Here is a 10,756-nt window from a genome sequence, read left to right as displayed (position 1 = left end):
AATCCCCATCATGCACCTCTGAAAGGTAGCAGGGGCATTACACAATCCGAAAGGCATTCTACGATATGCAAAAACACCCTGTGGACAGGTAAAAGTAGTCTTACTCTGATCGTCCGGATGAATAGGGATCTGAAAGAACCCTGAATATCCGTCTAGAAAACAGAAAAATTTGTTAGAAGCAAGTCTCTCAGTCATTTGGTCAACAAAAGGGAGGGGGAAATGGTCTTTCTTGGTGGCGTCTGTTAAGGTCACAACTACCCGGTTTCTCCATAAAGACACTTTGGAGGAACTAGGCTATTATGAGTCGGTCGTGTCCCTGCTAAATGGGACGGGTATGATAGGTTTGGTGGACATGTCTGAGTTCACATATTATGTCATGACCCTAGAATTCTTTTCCTCCTATGCTTTTGATTCCGAAGCCTTTGAGGCTGATGAGACCAAACCCTGCATTTCCTTTCGACTTTTTAATGTTAATTATTCTCTGACACTCGCTGATTTTGCGGGTTTTCTGGTCTTCACTCCGAGGGTAGCACCTCGGACCCTCGTACACTCACCAGGCCATGTGGTCCTGCATTGGTGACATTTACGGGTCGCGGAGGACGGGCACTTCCGTCCATTTGCCCCCTCTTCGTTATTTCTTACGGCTAATGGGTAATACCATTTTTGGCCGTAAAGAGTCTAACAATGTTAATAACATTGAGTTGTCAATTTTGGCGGGATATCTGAACGTTGAGCGTCGGAGAGCCCGCATATATAACATTGCTTACTTGACCGCTTCGCACTTTCAGACTGTAAGTGCGGGCGCCTTGACCACCATTGCCTGTGGCGGTTTGGTGACACGTATCGCCAACCGTCTTGTTTTACTTTTCCCTCGACAGGAGGATCCCATTGACCCAGAGCTGCGTTTTATGGACCTCCCTTACGCGAGGAGCGTCCATTGGATCGACAGACGGATGCGGTGGAAGATTGACTCTTTCATCTGTGACCGCATCCCTGTCACCGGCTACCCTCCTGTCTTGCCCCTCACCACTTTGTTGAGGGGTGCACGCTAGGCCACCTTTGCCTAGTTACGGGCTTCCTTTGGTGGCGGCCACGCCTTCGCGGCACTTTGAGGAGGGCTCATGCCTCCTCTTCACAGAGCACCCCTACCTCCACCTGCCCATTCTTTGGCACTTCCACTTTTCGACCACCTACTCCATTAGTTATCCCTCCGGTCATGGACCAGAGGGCAATGTCACGTGTCTTGGGTGATTTGTGCAGGAGCTTCAACGAGCACAGATTGGACACGGCCATCGCCCTGTTCCCGGTCTACGACGAGCTAGCTCGAGGAGGGCTGCTTCCACAGGGTGACTGGGCTCACCCTTCTTACTTTGTTCCTCCTGAGGGTGGCTACCCTCAGGCTGTTAGGAGACCCCCTCCTACCACCACCACTACTGGTCCCTCCACTTCCAGGAGACCCACTCCCTCCGTTTCCAGGAGAGCTACTCCTGCTGCTGAGGAGGAGGAGAGTGAGCCGGGATCCGAGGAGGACAGTGACCCTGACTACGAGGGCTGAGGTTAGATGCTGGTGACCTCCCCGTTTTTGGCTGGTTTGGGGAGGTCGTATTTTTGTGAGTATTTTCTTTTCTCTTTTCGCTTCCTTTCACTTTTATGCTTTTATTCTCCCTTTCTTCTGCTGGTGATTTGCTGTTGAGCACAATGGGGACATTGTGCGTTTTGGTTTGGGGAGGGTATTTGCATATGCCTTTTGTTTTGCATCTGCATTTGTTTTTATTGCATTTCAGTCACATGTTTAGTGCATTTTTGTTTGCATTTGCTTTCATTTTCACCATTCAAAAAAAAAAAAAAAAAAAAAAAAATTTGAAAAAAATGCATAAAAAAAAACCAAAAATAAATATCACGTTTACTTTTGCATATAGTTGAGTCGGATTGGAGTTTTTAATGATGATTCTGCTCTATTAGTCAAATGTGCCATTCCTTGCCCCTTCACAGCTGCTTAGTAAGAATTAAAAGCGATATCTCAAATTTTGTTATGGAATCTATTTCGGGCAATTAGACTTGACTCATTACTTTTGGCAAACTACTTATACCTTCTGAGATATAGAGCCTATAACTGGTGACATTTATGACCGGTTAAATTAGGATTGAGAGTAGTTACTCCCTTCATTTCATGTTTTGCACGTGTATGAGTTTTGATTGCTTATTGCCTATACGCATTGGTTTGTGGTCGGTATTGCATGTTTGGAGAATTATTGCATCCTCCCCTTTCTCATTTTACCCCACTAACTCCACTATAAGCCAAAATTGCCATTTGCCCTCAACTACATTCCATAATTAGCCTACCATTGTGCCAAGCTAGGGAGTAGTAGAGGAATTTGTTGATTTAAAGCTGTTTTGGTTCGCTCTTGTAATGTTGGAGCGGGTATTTTTGAGAAGTGAGGGATTTATTTCAGTCTGAAAAAGGGAAGAAAGAAGAAAAATTCAGAAAAAAAAAATGAAAAAAAAAGAGGCTGTTACCTGGGCAGAATGCTCTGAAGTATGCAGAGTGGTCGATCGACAGCCTTCAGTGGTCGATCGACCACCAGCCCAGTTTTTGAAAAAAAAAAAAAAAAAAAAAAAAAAAGAAGATGAAAAAAAATGAGTCGTAGCTGAAATAAAATCACGCCTCATGTGTTTATCTCTTGTTTTGGAGGCGTCCGTTTGGATTTGTGTGTTGCCTAGTCAATAAAGGCATGGTTGTTTGTTTTAGTTGAGTTGGAGGAAGGGATTCGGTCTCTAATGGTTCAGTAGGTACTAGCTTGGCTCCTACCCTCACCTTTCCATATTTGTTTTGCCCCTTCTTTCCCACTTAGCCTCACATATCCAAACTTTGCAATAATTCGGCATGTGATAGTCCTCGACGGTGGTTATGCGTATGTACGGTGAATAGAATCATTACTCATGCTAGTCAAGCATACATGTTTTGTCGGTCGCAGTCTAGGTGAGAGACTGTATTTTTCTTCCCTCTCTTTTACATATCATCTTACCATTTGCTTTGCTGAGAGAAGAGCGATCCGGGAGAGTCCGATTGTGTGAGTCTTGCAAGGTCGAATGCCCGATCTAATTCTATGATACGCATAAATTTGTTCGCTAAATTTAAGCTTTGCGATGAGTTGACTTGGGGCATTAAATGGTTTGGCATTGACTTGTAGTTAGCTCTGAAATGTTCTCCTCTCCATTTAGGTTTTTATACGGGTCATAGTGCTTGCTTGGGGACAAGCAAGGTTTGGTTTGGGGAGATTTGATACGTGCATATTTTATACACTTTATCTGCGGTTTTGGCACGTATTTCCATGCTTAATTGATAGCTTAAGGCTACTATTTCTCCCGAAACGGTCTACTTTGCATTTTCCATGATTTATTGTAGGAATGCGTGGAAGTAGGCTAAATCAAGCCAAGTTCGTCCTCCGGAAGCGAGTTCAAGGAAGCCAAGAGGAAGGAAAGCTCATTCACTCACCTTGGGATGCGTGCAAGGAATGAAGAGTCATTTTTGGAAGCATCAAGGAGGCACTGCACAGCATTATCAGTCGATCGACTAAGCCTTTCAGTCGATCGACCACTGGAGCTCAGACAGGAGCCACTGTTCCGCATGTTGGTCGATCGATGCGATGTCGATCGACTGACCTTTTTGAGCCGTTGTTTAGTTTTCCGTGTTAGACTTTTAAAAGCCCAACTTGTAATTAACTTTCGGTATCTTTTATCAGTTGAACGCAGCAACTTTTAGGTTATGTAATTTTATTCTGGAAAAACTGAGTTTTCAGATCTAGCTTGAGACGGAAACCTGAATTCGAATGCTTGGTTCTTGAATTTCCATTAGTAAGCCTTTAATGCAATTTTTCTTCCTTCTTATTTTCTCCCTTGTTAATTTAATTTTTGTTCTCTTCAATTAATTTCAGTAATTGAGTTCTCTCTTTTGTTCTAGTTGGATTTCATTATGTTGAATTCGTTCTTTAATGTTAATTTCATAATTAGTGTAGTATTAATTATGCGTAGGTAATTCCTTTGATTGGGAATGAGGTGAGCCATGGTATTGAAGTAGGATAGTTGAGTAGCATGAGTTCTTCCGTATTGGTCTTGTTATCTTTTGATGGATTTCTTTGCTAGGTCGAAAGATTGGTAATTTAATTTGTCACTAGACTCAGAATTTCTCTTGAGTGAAAACTTTGATAAATTCTTGGGAATTATTAGACCGCGAGGTTATTCGAGTGTTGATCGAAAGATTAGCTTATCTTCCCGAAACCGTATTAAAAGATCTCCGCTTGACCGACCTGTTATATGCCATGGTGAACCGAAGTTCCCGATCCTCTTTTTATCTTGTTAAGAATATACATTTTTGCAATTAGCCTGTTAGCCAACCAACTTCAAAACCCCCCATTAAATTGTTACCTTTTTAGACTGAAAAATAGCAAACAAAATCAACCTTGTCTCTCTGTGGTTCGACCCTTACTATCACTAGCTATAGTTTTAGTTTGGAATTATAAATTTAATTTTGGTACTAAACGACGGTATCAAAAGCATTGGAAAAATTTGAGCAATCCGGCAGGCTCATCAAATGGGCAGTAGAACTATCCGGCTTCGGCATTCAGTACAAGCCGAGGCCCTCGATAAAGGGACAGCACGCGCATTTCTGGCCGAGTGCACATACCAAGAAGAGCAAAACCCCGGAGTATAGGAAGTATACACCGACGGGTCCTCCACGGCGAACAGCTCAGGAGCCGGCATACTTATCATCAGCCCAAATGGAGACGAGTTTGAGTACGCCTTGAAATTTACCTTCTCGGCCTCAAACAACGAATCCGAATACGAGGCGGTGATAACCGGAGTCGAGCTAGCTAGAGCTGCCGGGCGGAACACATCATTTTGAAAACATTCACTCTTAGTGGCTAATCAAATCGAGAGAGAGTACGAGACTCGAGACGACGGGATGGTAAGATACCCGAAAGGGTAAAAGGCGACACTTCAAAATTGAAATCTTTCCGTATACAATGCATTCCAGTGTCCGAGAACAACCGAGCCGACGCTCTCTCAAAGCTTGCCGTTCAACCATCAAGAATATCAGTCGAACCGTCTTTGGTGGACATCGGAATGCCAAAAGCATTATCGAGACCGTCGGCATGGTGGGCGACATAGAGGCCGAGACGACGTGGATGACTCCGATAATGAAGTACAAACCGATGAATGAATTACGGAGGACCGCAGTCTCTCACGAAGATAAAGAGGATCGCAGCAAGGTACTTGGTGTTTGAAGGAGAATTATACAGGAGGTCCGTGACAAGGCCACTCTTGAAATGTGTCGGCCCGGCCGACGCGAGCTAATCTTGTGAAATTCACGAAGGCATCTGTGGTCATCACATGGGGGCAAGAACACTAGCCCACAAAGCTCTCCGAGCCGGCTACTTCGGCCCACCATGCTTGAGGATTCCGAGCCAAAACCAAAAAGTGCAATAATCACAAATGCATGCTCCGTGATACATGCACCTTCCCGAGACCTGCGGCCGTACTTAGTCCCCTTCCTTTTGCACAATGGGGGATGGATCTACTAGGGCCATTTCCAACGGCATCCGGAGGAAGAAAGTACTTGATTGTTGCCGTTGACTACTTCACCAAATGGGTTGAAGCTGTAGCGGTACCTGCGAAGACGACGGCGGCCGTAAGAAAGGTAATCTGGGAAAATGTCATAACTCGTTTTGGGTTACCCCAAGTCATGGTATTTGACCACGGCCGAGAGTTTTGGAGTGACACAATAATGAACTGGTTGGAAGAACTTGGTATCAAATTTGCATACTCCTCCGTCCGCCACCCACGAGCAACGGACAAAGGAGGCGACCAATAAAACAATCCTCAACGGTTTGAAGAAGACAATTGAAGACCTAAAGGGAAGATGGGCCGATGAACTACCCGGCGTCCGTGGTCCCCTGCGAACCACGGAGAAAGAAGCAACGGGTGCATCCATTCCACTTAGTCTACGGGTCCGCGATCCCGCGAATTGAAGCAATGGTGCCGACATTCAGAACGGTCACCTTTAACCCGGTTGAAAATGAGGAAGGTTTAAGAACCTCCCTAGACCTGGTCGAAGAAAGCCGAGATACAGCGCGCCTCAACTTGGCAGTGTACCAAAACCGAATGAGAAGAGCCTAAAACCGGAGAGTCCACAAGAGGGATTTAAAATTAGGGGACCTAGTCCTAAGAAAGTCGGCCGCCACCAACAAAGGAAACATTCATGGTAAATTAACGGCCAACTGGGAGGGTCCCTACAAAGTGGTTGAAGAAATGAGGCCGGGTACATACCGGCTAACAGACATGGAGGGTGTGCCTTTGATGAGCCATTGGAACACTGACAATCTCAGGAAATACTTTGTATAGCGGCGGAGGTGTCCAAAACAATTGTTGGCACCCCAACGCGTGTTTATACCTAATTAAGAATCAGCCAAGTTTTCCATCAAAGTGTCTATCCCCTCCGTAGTCATATCGAGGTAGACGCCACGACCAAAGCCGGGCAGTCACCCCAAGAAGTAGACGCCACGACCGTCACTACCAGCGCAGTTGATACTCGCGAAAGCGACCAACATGCCATAGGAACGTATAAGTACAGTTGAGACGCAATTCTAGCCGCCTCGGCCAACCGAGGGCCTGGCAGAGGAAGCGATCAATATGTCTACAGATACGAACGCTGTCGCGCCGTAACCTCTAGCCGCCTCGGCCAACCGAAGGCCTGGCAGAGGACACAACGGTCGATACGCTAACATGTTCACAGCGGCGGTTGGGAAGCGCAAATCCGACGCCTCGGCTAGACCGAGAGTGAAAGAGGAAGCGACCAACATGCCAACATGTTTAAAAGACGTTAAACACAGTTGAGATACGCATTCTAACTGCCTCGGCCAGGCCGAAGGTAAAAACGAAAAAGCGCTCAATTAATAACGCAAAAAGACAAGTGAAGAATTGTGATCAAAGCCCCGGCCAAAGCCGAAGGCCAATAAACAAGCTTTATTAAAAAAGATTACAAGTAAGGAGAATACAGACGACGGCCGTCCCCATAGGGATAAGCCAAAACACAACCTACCAAAGTTTTACAAAAAACAAGGAAAAGAAAAGCAAAAGGTTACAGACATAGCATTTGAAGCGCCAAAACATGGCAGAGAGGAAAGGCTTAATAATTGGCCCCCGAACAGCTGAAACTATCCGAGATGTCGGGGGAACCTGGTGGCAACCGCCCGTCTCCCTATGCCTGTTGCTGCTGCTGCTCGCCATCAGCGACGTCAGCAGCATCATCTTTGGTAGGCGACCCAGAAGCCGTCTTGAAAGCTTCAGCCTCAGCAGCCTCAGCTGCCCTCAGTCTCTCAGCCTCCTCCTTGGCCGCCTTCGCAATTTCAGCACGAGCTGCCTTCTCCGCAGCCTCCTCCTCCTCCTTCTTCACCTTCGCCTCCTCAGCAGCCTTCGCCTCCGCGGCCTTCTCCTTAGCTTCGAGCTTGTCATCAAGCAGCTCGTCAAATTTTGGCCACGAAAAGGAGCCATCAAGAGGAAAGAGCTCCCCAATCACTTCCCTGGCAGCTTTTTCGGCCAGGTCCCGGTATTGGGCGCACATGTTAGGGAGGATAACGGTTTGGAGCGTCTCAATGTCCTCCTCCCTTTGGGCGATGATAGCATCCTTATTCCGAACCACCTTCCCCTGGGCCTGAAACATGCCCCTCCATTCGTCCCTCTGCTTAGCATGAAAGTCGGCGACTTTCTGAAGGTGGTCACGCCCCTCCAGCAGCTTAGCAGCTTCAGCCGCCGCAGCCTCGGCCTTGGCTCTCTCAGCGAGGACTGCCTTTTCAGCGTCCTCCCTAAGTTTTCTCTCGACGGACGCCTCTTGACCTCGGCCTTGGCCCTCTCTTCCTTGTTCGCAAAGATCGAGTTCAAGCTCGAGCCGCTCGAGCTGTGGGGCGGCTTCAAGAATGGCCTTATCTTGCTCCACAATAAGAGCACCGGCCGTATCGCCCACTTAGACAAAGATCCTGGCCAAACTTAGGCCCTCCGACCTAATCGGACGGGGGTAGGGTGAGGAAGGAGGTGACGATGGTGTCGTTATTACCACCGCCTGCGCGCACCGCTTCTCGGGACGCCGTTCAACATTGTGTCCGGTGAGACGGCGCGGTTGATCTACAAAAAATTCAATCAAAGCATCCGTGTCAACATACATGGACATACCAGAGAGCCTGTCATCAGGAACGCCTAATGAACCGGCTAAGTCTGAGCCACAGGATAAATCTGTACCATGCTTGGCCTTCTTGGTCGGAGGACGCATTTCCTTGCCAGCAGCAGTAGAAGCAGTAGCAGCAGTAGAAGCAGAAGCATCAGTGGCGGCAGTAGGCTCTTTCCTCTTACGGAAGAGAGGAGATTCCACTGCCAAAGTGACCACCTCCTTGGCGGTAATATCAACGACCTCCACCGTCTCTTTCTGGACTGAAGGGATGGGAGGTGGAACTGATGTCGACGCCGTCGCCGCCGAAGACTTTGTTTTCCGCGTTCGGCGTGGTATGTTACCAGCAACCTTCGCCTGGGCCGCCGTCGTATTTAAGCCCTTCAGCTCCTGATCCATGAGGTCATTTGGCGCCGGTCTGCGATCACGAGCCTGGGCCTTAGGATGCAAGTCAACAACTTGCTTGTTCTTATCAAGCCCCATTCTCCTAAGGATATCTTCGGACAGATCCGGGCCAAAATGATCTGCAAAGGAAACGAAGCAAGGGTTAAAGTAGAAGAAATAAATCAAAGTTCAAATAACAGAAACATTAAAAGCAGGGATGGGCCTCACACCGACCCCACTCACCCCGTTCGAGGGCCGGTATGAGGCCGACGTGGCAGAGCGGCGCATCCTGAAGAATGATCTGCGTCGGAGGAATCCATCCCTTCGGCATCCCATTCTTCTCCACCTCAAAAAGGCTCATAGCCCGCTTCTCATCCGCATTAAGAGGGACCTTGCTGGCGTCTATCTTAAGCTTACTCCGGGAGACCCATTTGTCATGCTCCGCCTTAGTCTCGCACCGCAAGTTGACTTGGTGCTGGAAGGACCGGGGCAGTGGGTAATCCTCCGGAACCTCAACGTACACCCACCGATCTTTCCAGTCCTTGCAGGAAGAAAGCTTATCAACGGAGACGTAACCCGGCTCCGTCTGCACGCTGTACCACCCAACGCGACCAGTGGCCGACGGCCGAAGGTGATGAATCCGGCGGAATAAGTTCACCGTCGGGACCTCCCCCTTGAAAAGGCAGAGCCACACAAAGCCGACTATAGTCCTAATGGCCAACGGGTGTAGTTGGGCCACGGCAACGTTCATGGCTCTGATTATGGTCATAACGTGTTCATTCAGAGGAAACCGGAGCCCATACTCCAGGTGTCTGATGTATACGCCGATACAGCCCGGAGGAGGGCAACAGACCGCCTGACCTTCCCCAGGAATAACAATACTATACTCCCTGCCGAAGGAAAAGTGACGTTCGAAAAGGTTAGAACCAGAACAACTGGCAAACTTGTGGCTCCAAACACGGTCAGGGCAGACCTTACAGGCGTCACCGTGATCCATGATGTACGGCCTCTCCTCATTAGGACGAGTCCTTTCAACATCATCACCGTCATCATCATCATCATCATCCTCCCAATCCTCTAGAGCTTTTGGATCAACTTCAGGAGAAGGAGACCTAGGGCCCCCAGACCTTATCGGAACGGCGGCTAGTGCCTCCTCCTCATCAAGACGCGACGGGGAACCCCCCGGCGCAAGGTTACTAGGACCGGCATCAGCAGAAGACATGTTCACAACAAAAAACTTAACAATTAAAAGTTGAAAATTTGTTTGTTTACCTTGAAGAAAAAGTGCTACGCCGGAGTAACGCTTCGAAGACTAGAGAGAAGTTTCGTCAAAGAAAGTTAAGCAAGAAGAAACTTTTTTGAGAAAATGAATTAGGAAGGCCAAATTCAGGGGCTAACTCTCCTATTTATAGGGCAAAGCCCACTCAATCCGACCAATCAGGGCAAAGCCCATGAAGCGTCAACCAATCAACAACAAGACACATGTCAAGCATGCAGCCATGGTGACACGTCTGTCGCGTACCTGTCAAAAATAACCAACTGGCTCTAACTAATATAGCTAGGGAAGTCGGGTCGAATCCACAGAGAGGTAGGAATTTGTCCACTAAAACTAAGTTCGTCAAGGTAACCAATTTGGGTGTTTATAAAATGTGATTTCTAAACTAGAGGACAAGGAAAAGAGAAATAAAAGGAAAGGTTTAACAGATAAAGGGGAATAGCTAAGACAAACGGTTCACCATAATTATCTGGTCGAGTAATCTAGGTCCCAGGTCAATGCAAATACGGTCTAAGGGGTAGCGAACGTCACCTTTCGGTCCTTAATTCACCCTAAAATGTAAACAGTTTAACTTTCGCCCTCGCTGCAATATTCTATTGTTCGCTACTAGTCTGCCTCTTCCAACCTTTCGGTCTAGGTTAAGGTCCACCAAGAATAAGGGTCTAATTGCGTCGACTCAATTAGGCAATTACAATTAATTGCAGCATTTAAACAACAAAGACGGTACTGATATTAACCTAGTAAATCGATTACTCTCCCTTCAAATCATGGGTCTCCTATAGTCTTAGCATAGGAAATTAGCTACTCATAATCGTCGGATTAATAATTACAATAACTGAATAATTGAAACTAAGCATGATGACAAACTATAAAGAGAT

This window comes from Silene latifolia, chromosome 11, assembly GCF_048544455.1.
Source record: "Silene latifolia isolate original U9 population chromosome 11, ASM4854445v1, whole genome shotgun sequence".
Lineage (NCBI taxonomy): Eukaryota > Viridiplantae > Streptophyta > Magnoliopsida > Caryophyllales > Caryophyllaceae > Silene > Silene latifolia.
The sequence above is the reverse complement of the archived record's forward strand: the minus strand, read 5'-3'. Positions refer to the sequence as shown.